This window comes from Anomaloglossus baeobatrachus, chromosome 4 (genome assembly GCF_048569485.1).
Source record: "Anomaloglossus baeobatrachus isolate aAnoBae1 chromosome 4, aAnoBae1.hap1, whole genome shotgun sequence".
Classification (NCBI taxonomy): domain Eukaryota; kingdom Metazoa; phylum Chordata; class Amphibia; order Anura; family Aromobatidae; genus Anomaloglossus; species Anomaloglossus baeobatrachus.
This window is the reverse complement of record NC_134356.1, coordinates 37799185-37808859: the sequence shown is the minus strand read 5'-3', so window position 1 is coordinate 37808859 and position 9675 is coordinate 37799185.

Below are 9675 nucleotides of genomic sequence, written 5' to 3'. Positions count from 1 at the left end.
TCCCCATCTTCATAACTGGACATTGTCTGATAGAGCTTGTAAAAACAAGCAATATTGTAATTTACTGCTTATTAAAATTTTCATCCGTTCTTGAGATATTAACACTTTTCTTTCATATACAGCTCGTTGCCTAGGAGACCGACCACCGCTGCTGTCTAGCTTGTAAGCACTGTGCTGAAGCTAACCGGTATTAAAAGGTAATAACATGCTTCCATGATCCTGGACAGCTTCAAAACAGCACATATAAGCTCAATATAAATGATTTTAGAAGCATTTTGCATGTTCTGCTGTCTAGCAGCGGTGGTCGGTCTCCAAGGCAACGAGATGTAAACAAATGAAAAGTGTTAATATCTCAAGAACGGCTCACAATTTTAACAAGGAGTAAATTACAAAATTGCTTGTATTTACAAGACCTATCTGACAATACCCATTTATGAAGATGGGTAAAACCCTTTAAGTACCCAAATCATGGAATCCAGATTAATCGCTACACACTCTCTACCACATACTCCACTTTTTCCTCCACCTACATCCCATATTATGCTTCAGCTGTCACGTTAGGTACTGGGACGTACAAAGCGAGTCATGAAAGGTAAGGGAAACGGACCCCTGCATGTAGGGAAGGGTGAGATGGTGACCCCTGACGAAACCTACAGTTGGTCCCTGGGGTCCCTCACCACCCTAGATAAGTTCCGCACCTATGCGCCGAGCTACCCTAGTTATCCCTAGTGCTGGACCCTAAATAGGGGATGAGTGGGATGAGCTTTTAATCAATCCCACTAAATGCTAAAGGAAGACACAAGGAGGACACACAGGGGGAAAAGCATGAACTACTTATCCACATATGACTCAGGCAGAAGTTCAGCAATGATACTGCAGATGAGAGCAAGCCACCTGCTTGCAACCAGAGTTTGAATAAACTGAATAATATCAGCAACACCAGTCCAGGGAAGATGGGAGTATTTAAGCACCACGAGAAAACTGATGATCAGCAGCTGGGTGGAAGGTGAGGTCCTCCTTAAAGGGGAAGAGATGAAAATCTAGCAGGAAAGCTACCTATACCAATCAATACTGACAGCAGGATAAATGGAAAGTCAGGGAGCATTTTGTGCAGCCAAACGCTTTGACCTTCTATTGACAGAAACCACATGACTGTCTGTCACCCGTGACACCATCTGAGCTGGAATAAGTTTTTTCTTCCAGGTCGAATGGAACGTGACCACTGCAGCCAATCAATGGCTACTGATAGACTGCAACAGTCACCAGTCGCCAGTCGCCATTTAGAGGAACAGGAAGCCTTGCTTGTTTCTTTTTAAGGTAGCCCAATTTTTAAAAGAGGTGGACAATCTAATCTGATAGGAAATCATACAGCAAGTGTTATTTTCCTTATAGCGCCCCCACAGGCAATATGAAGTATTACACAGTCTTAATTTAACTCAATGTGTATTGTATAGAGGTGTTAAATCTTGAAGAGCAAAAGGACTCTCTCTAATAGAAGAGGGTCCAATTTTTTTTTAATATGGCTCTAGCTTTAGTACCCGAGTGTTGCCCGGGCTAGTAACTGTCTCTTTGTCTCTCTCCCAGTCTGTCTGTCTGTCTATCTCTTTCTGTCTGTCTATTTCTTTCTGTCTGTCTATCTCTGTCAGTGTGTCAGTCTCTATCCATGTCTGTGTGTGTGTCTGTCTGTCTGTGTATCAGTCTCTCTGTCTGTCTCTCTATCTCTGTGTCTGTCTGTCTCATTCTAGGTCTGTCTCTTTCCCCCTCTGTCTCTTTCCCCCTCTGTCTCTTTTTCCCTCTGTCTCTTTCCCCTCTGTCTCTTTTCCCCTCTGTCTCTTTCCCCCCTCTGTCTATCTCTTTCCCTGTCTGCCTTCCTCTGTCTCTCTCTTTGACTGTCTCTCTCTGTCTCTTTCCCTGTCTGTCTCTTTCCCTGTCTGTCTCTTTTCCCCTCTGTCTCTTTCCCCCTCTGTCTCTTTCCCCCTCTGTCTCTTTCCCCCTCTGTCTCTTTTCCCCTCTGTCTCTTTTCCCCCTCTGTCTCTTTTCCCCCTCTGTCTCTTTTCCCCTCTGTCTCTTTCCCCCTCTGTCTCTTTTCCCCTCTGTCTCTTTTCCCCCTCTGTCTCTTTCCCCCTCTGTCTCTTTTCCCCTCTGTCTCTTTTCCCCTCTGTCTCTTTTCCCCTCTGTCTCTTTTCCCCTCTGTCTCTTTCCCCCTCTGTCTCTTTCCCCCTCTGTCTCTTTCCCCCTCTGTCTCTTTTCCCCTCTGTCTCTTTTCCCCCTCTGTCTCTTTTCCCCTCTGTCTCTTTCCCCCTCTGTCTCTTTTCCCCTCTGTCTCTTTTCCCCCTCTGTCTCTTTCCCCCTCTGTCTCTTTCCCCCTCTGTCTCTTTCCCCCTCTGTCTCTTTTCCCCTCTGTCTCTTTTCCCCTCTGTCTCTTTTCCCCCTCTGTCTCTTTTCCCCTCTGTCTCTTTTCCCCCTCTGTCTCTTTCCCCCTCTGTCTCTTTCCCCCTCTGTCTCTTTTCCCCTCTGTCTCTTTTCCCCTCTGTCTCTTTTCCCCCTCTGTCTCTTTTCCCCCTCTGTCTCTTTTCCCCTCTGTCTCTTTCCCCCTCTGTCTCTTTTCCCCTCTGTCTCTTTTCCCCCTCTGTCTCTTTCCCCCTCTGTCTATTTTCCCCTCTGTCTCTTTCCCCCTCTGTCTCTTTCCCCCTCTGCCTCTTTCCCCCCTCTGTCTCTTTTCCCCTCTGTCTCTTGTCCCCCTCTGTCTATCTCTTTCCCTGTCTGCCTTCCTCTGTCTCTCTCTTTGACTGTCTCTTTCCCTGTCTATCTCTTTCCCCCTCTGTCTCTTTTCCCTTCTGTCTCTTTTCCCCTCTGTCTCTTTCCCCTCTGTCTCTTTTCCCCTCTGTCTCTTTTCCCCCTCTGTCACTTTCCCCCTCTGTCTCTTTTCTCTCTGTCTCTTTCACCCTCTGTCTCTTTCCCCCCTCTGCCTCTTTCCCCCTCTGTCTCTTTTCCCCTGTCTCTTTCCCCCTCTGTCTCTTTTCCCTCTGTCTCTTTTCCCCTCTGTTCTTTTCCCCTCTGTCTATCCCTTTCCCTATCTGCCTTCCTCTGTCTCTTTCTTTGACTGTCTCTCTCTCTCTGTCTCTTTCCCTGTCTATCTCTTTCCCTGTCTGTCTCTTTGACTGTCTCTCTCTGTCTGTCTCTTTCCCTATCTGTCAGTCTCTGTCTGTGCCTATCTCTGTCTCTCTCTATCCGTCTCCCCACCGACATCTTATTACCTCACACATAAGTTTCTTATACTATAGCAACCAATCACGGCTCCTATCTCAATTTACTTTAATGGAGACAGGTGTTTTGGAGAGTAACTGTAAAGCGCGGGGTTAAATTCTCCTGTCATAACATTCCCTGAGTCACATGAGGTGTCTGCACAATTTCGTGATTGTAAATGCAACGGTGCAAATTCCTTTAGCGGACATACATACACACACACACACACACACACACACACACACACACACACACACACACACACAGCTTTATATATTAGATTAACCTATTGGTTTTCTATATCAGACCCCCCCATCTCAATTTCCTCCCCCCCGCAGCATTCAGACTTCTTATGTGTTGTCTTCTTCTGCTCTTTCTGATTGGCCAGTAATCAATAATGGAGGACGAGGAGCCAATTCTTACATTTTTAATGGGTTCTTTACAATTTTTCCAGAACTAATTTTGATAAGTGAGCGGAACCGGCTCTGTGTAAGTGGATGATGAATGCGTCTTATAGTCCCAGCCCTGCAGGTGTGGAGCGTAAGGACAAACAGGGCCACCCGTACGGTGTAAATACCGTCTCCACCCGCCCGATGATGAAGCACCTCTCCAAGGAGGGTTGGTAGAACACATTATAGGACTTTCCGCATGATTAATGCTCACAACCCGGGCCAAGTCATACATTTTAAACGCCTCCATTCTACTAGTCATCGTCTGGGGCCAATTTAAGATGGAAGAGGGGTAATTAAAAAAAATGTCAAACGAGGTATAAGCTGCTGACGTCTTATTTTTTTCCTTATTCTTTTGCGGCAAGGGTTAAATGCAGCATTGCAGAAAAGACGCCATCGCGAAAGGGCATCCATCTGACAAGGAAACCCCACAGCTCTTCGGAGAAAATGAATGATGTCATTACTCAGAGCAAATGATCCCACAACCTTGTTGCTATATATAGGCCGCGTCTTCTCCCTTGGGGCTCCGCGAGCTATTTTTAAAAAGACCTTACGGAGGGTCGGACTACGACAAATCGTACGCCACCAGGGGGGTGGTTGTATTTGGAAAACAGCGAGGATTTCCCTGTTTTTGTTCCTAGTCGTAGACACGAATCTTAACTCTTTTCCCCCATTCCTATATATTGCCTATGTCCAATATACCCATGATATACAGTCCGAATCTACAGTATATAGCACCAGCATTTCCCATCCCCCCCTCACTGCAATGCCTGTAATGGTACAACCTCTCCTTTGCCGCAAGAACGCAACCTGCACATTAGCTCATTTGTTGTGGCTGCAAGTCACTGGCTCGCTGAAAGATTGCAGTATTCAGTAACCCATTACGTGCCAAAGATGCTTGCATCCTGCAGCGATCCTATGCATAATTAACGGGAAGGGACCAAAAATAAAATAGTTTATTATGTATGAATCATAAAAAGATGGAGTGATAACATTCTGCATCGTAGATTTGTAAGAAGGTAACACTGAAGATCTAGAAGCTGAGACCTCTGCTAGATCCCTATGTTCTTTTCTTTCATTTAAAGGCTTACCGTAACTCTTACTACACACAAGTAATTCTAAAGAAAAGTGCGCAAAGATGTAGTCTATTGGAATGCCCTCACCTAAAGGGCAACCAACAATTCTTCACCAACTCCAAGAATCCATAGTCTAGGTACCCAACAGTTCTTCACCAGCCCCGAGAATCCATAGCCTACTCACTAAAGCTTAGAAAGAGCTCCTGTTCTATAAAGCACCCAACAATTCTTCACCAACTGCAAGAATTTATAGCCTCGGCACCCAACAGTTCTTCACCAGCCCCAAGAATCCATAGTCTACTCACCAAAGCTTAGTTAGAGCTCCTGCTCTATAGAGCACTCAACAGTTCTTCACCAACTCCAAGAATCCATAGTCTCGGCACCCAATAATTCTTCACCAGTACCAGTAATCCATAATCTCCTTCTCCAAAGCTTAGGAAGAGCTCCTATTCTATAGGGCACCCAACAATTCTTCACCAACTCCAAGAATCCATAATCTTAGCACCCAACAGTTCTTCACTAGCCCTAAGAATCCATAATCTCCCTCGCCAAAGCTTAGGAAGAGCTCCTGTTCTATACGGCACCCAAAAATTCTTCACCAACTCCAAGAATCCATAGTCTCGGCACCGAACAATTCTTCACCAACTCCAAGAATCCATAGTCTCGGCACCCAATAGTTCTTCATCAGCCCCAAGAATCCATAATCTTCCTCGCTAAAGCTAAGGAAGAGCTCCTGTTCTATACGGCACCCAAAAATTCTTCACCAACTCCAAGAATCCATAGTTTCGGCACCCAACAATTCTTCACCAACTCCAAGAATCCATAGTCTCGGCACCCAACAGTTCTTCATCAGCCCCAAGAATCCATAATATCCCTCATGAAAGCTTAGGAAGAGCTCCTGTACTATAGGGCACCTAACAATTGTTCACCAACTCCATGAATCCATAGTCTCGGCACCCAACAATTTTTCACCAACTCCAATAATCCATAGTCTCGGCACCAAACAGTTCTTCACCAGTCCCAAGAATCCATAATCTCCCTCGCCAAAGCTTAGGAAGAGCTCCTGTTCTATAGAGCACCCAACAATTCTTCACCAACTCCAAGAATTTATAGTCTCGGCACCCAACAATTTTTCACCAACTCCACGAATCCATAGTCTCGGCACCAAACAGTTCTTCACCAAGTCCCAAGAATCCATAATCTCCCTCGCCAAAGCTTAGGAAGAGCTCCTGTTGTATAGAGCACCCAACAATTCTTCACCAACTCCAAGAATTCATAGTCTCGGCACCCAACAGTTCTTCACCGGCCCCAAGAATCCATAATCTCTCTCGCCAAAGCTTAGGAAGAGCTCCTGTTCTATAGGGCACCCAACAGTTCTTCACCAACTCCAAGAATTCATAGTCTCGGCACCCAACAGTTCTTCACCAGCCCCAGAAATCCATAATCTCCCTCGTGAAAGCTTAGGAAGAGCTCCTGTACTATAGGGCACCTAACAATTGTTCACCAACTCCATGAATCCATAGTCTCGGCACCCAACAATTTTTCACCAACTCCAATAATCCATAGTCTCGGCACCAAACAGTTCTTCACCAGTCCCAAGAATCCATAATCTCCCTCGCCAAAGCTTAGGAAGAGCTCCTGTTCTATAGAGCACCCAACAATTCTTCACCAACTCCAAGAATTTATAGTCTCGGCACCCAACAATTTTTCACCAACTCCACGAATCCATAGTCTCGGCACCAAACAGTTCTTCACCAAGTCCCAAGAATCCATAATCTCCCTCGCCAAAGCTTAGGAAGAGCTCCTGTTGTATAGAGCACCCAAGAATTCTTCACCAACTCCAAGAATTCATAGTCTCGGCACCCAACAGTTCTTCACCGGCCCCAAGAATCCATAATCTCTCTCGCCAAAGCTTAGGAAGAGCTCCTGTTCTATAGGGCACCCAACAGTTCTTCACCAACTCCAAGAATTCATAGTCTCGGCACCCAACAGTTCTTCACCAGCCCCAGAAATCCATAATCTCCCTCGCCAAAGCTTAGGAAGAGCTCCTGTTCTATAGGGCACCCAACAGTTCTTCACCAACTCCAAGAATCCATAGTCTCGGCAGCCAACAATTGTTCACCAACTCCAAGAATTCATAGTCTCGGCACCCAACAGTTCTTCACCGGCCCCAAGAATCCATAATCTCTCTCGCCAAAGCTTAGGAAGAGCTCCTGTTCTATAGGGCACCCAACAGTTCTTCACCAACTCCAAGAATTCATAGTCTCGGCACCCAACAGTTCTTCACCAGCCCCAGAAATCCATAATCTCCCTCGCCAAAGCTTAGGAAGAGCTCCTGTTCTATAGGGCACCCAACAGTTCTTCACCAACTCCAAGAATCCATAGTCTCGGCAGCCAACAATTGTTCACCAACTCCAAGAATCCATAGTCTCGGCACTAAACAGTTCTTCACCAGCCCAAGGAATCCATAATCTCCCTCGCCAAAGCTTAGGAAGAGCTCCTGTTCTATAGAGCACCCAACAATTCTTCACCAACTCCAAAAATCCATAGTCTCGGCACCAAACAGTTCTTCACCAGCCCCAAGAATCCATAATCTCCCTCGCCAAAGCTTAGGAAAATCTCTTGTTCTATAAGGCACCCGACAATTCTTCACCAACTGTTCAGCAACTCCAAGAATCCATAGTCTCAGTACCCAACAGTTCTTCACCAGCCCCAAGAATCCAAAATCTCCCTCGCCAAAGCTTAGGAAGAGCTCCTATTCTATTGGGTAGCCAACAATTCTTCACCAACCCCAAGAATCCATAGTCTCCTTGCCAAAGCTTAGGAAGAGCTGCTGTTCTATAACGTACCCAACAAAACTTCTGAAAATCTCTGAGCCAGAGAACCTAGCCAAGGTCAGGGCCAAGTTTTGAACCTGACACACTTCTGGTTTCAATCTGCACAAAATAGAGAAGAAAACCCAACAACCTTTAGTCAAATCTTAAATTTTGGGCCTGTTTTCTACCTGGACCAAAGGAAGGACATCCAAAAGACCTTCACAAAACATGCAAATCAAATGCTCAGTATGGGTCAGAGATTAATGCTCTCCCTTTATCACATTTTCAGAAGAACCAGTCTTCTGCACCAGAACAAGTGCACCAAATAACCCTTCCCCAAACCTCGAAGCCAGAAAGCCTGGTAGGCTTCAGGGATCTATAGCCTCTCTTCCAGAAATTGTCCACTACTAGGATAACCCCTTTTCATTTCCCATGTTTGGCCAGTCGCAACTCTCTCTTCCTCTTGATTACTTCTATGTTCAAAGGCAAAAAGAGGGAGCCATCGATGATTAGATGTAGGGATTATGTGGTGAAACAACATCACGTGAGCCCCGGAAGAGCAAGTGCCAGCACTGCTGGAACAGTGCTGGCACAGGAGGCAAACATGGGGAGGTTTTATTTTAACAGGAGAAAACATGAGAAGAGGAATTAAAGGGAACCTGTCAGTCCCGTATGCACTCTAACCTGTGTCCCGGACGCATCCTGTCCCCAGAAGCGGTCGGACCGCTCGGATCCGGACGTCGCTACTCGCGGCTCGAGGGTCTCCGGGACTCGGGGTCACACCGAAAAGTGATGGGGGGTTATTTACAGGGGATTTAGGTAGTTTGTGACGCCACCCGTGGTGTGTGGTAATAAGGAGTACCGTCGCTGCCGTTGAGATTACCCGGGGTGATGGAGTGGGGCACACACATGACATTACCCTCCACGGGTAGGGGAAGGCCCCGGGACTCTGGATGGTGGTATGGGGTGCAGAGGGAGCGCAGGCTCGCTGGTTGCTGGGGTTAATCAGGTACTCACTCAGAAGAAAAGCAGACACTGACAACATAGTAAACTAAGTCTCTGGGTGCCGCTGCCCTCTTGGGGGAGCTCGTCCGGGTCCTGTCCCCTGCAGCACTAACTGGTGGTCCGTGGCCTACCTCCGGGCACAGTAATTTTAGAGAGTCTAGGTGGCCCGTCAGCTTGGAGCTTTCCGGGCCCCGCTCCCTACTAAGTGTAGCAGAGGAGCTTGCTCTCATGAGCTCACGCTTGGGATTTCAGTGGGCTGCTTTGCTTGGAAAGCCCTATCCCCCTCGTTGCGCTAGTGCCCCCGATCTCTGTGCTTCGTGGGAACAGTTCATACAGGCCCTGTCCTCCGCAGGTTAATTGCCGGTTTGCTTGAAGCTTCTCCCCGACCTAGGGTCCATGTACCCCGACGTGCCTTCGGGTCCAGCCCAGCTATTGAACTGCGGCTGCTGGCTAGCCTCCAAGACTAGCCAAGCACCCAGTCCCAATCTCCCACGATCGGGTGTCCGACTCCTCCGGGTCCAGACCACCGTCTGCTTCTCCCCTGGGAGCTCAAACTCCCAGCTTCCTCGAGCTCCTCACAGTTCGAGGGCTACCACTCATGTTGCGGGCGGGGGACAGACCACAGCAGGGGGGCTGCTCGAGGTAAACCGGACCGGGACTGAGCACCCGTCCGTCAACCACGAGTGAAAAGGGGTTTTTGAATTGTAGGGAAGGTATGTCAGTGACGCCACCCGTGGGGCGCAGTGATATTTGGTGGCACCGCCGCTGCAAGTGGTGCCCGGGCCTGATGGAGTGGGGCAGCTGGATGGTATCCCTTCACAGGCAGGGGAGGTGTTGACCCGGGACCCTGGTGTTGGTGAGATAGTGGAACGGAGTGCGACCTGCGGGATTGGACCGGGCGATGTTGGTGTACTCACAGTTCTTAAGTAACTTCACACAGAGTCCAGGTGTGCCAGCAGCCGGGCTACTCGGATCCAGATCCGCAGTGTGTGGCTCGAGGGATTCTACCAGACCCGGGGGTTGCGCGGACACTTCAAATAAAAGGGGACGTATTTGTACGGGATTTGCTGTAAACAGTCTGTG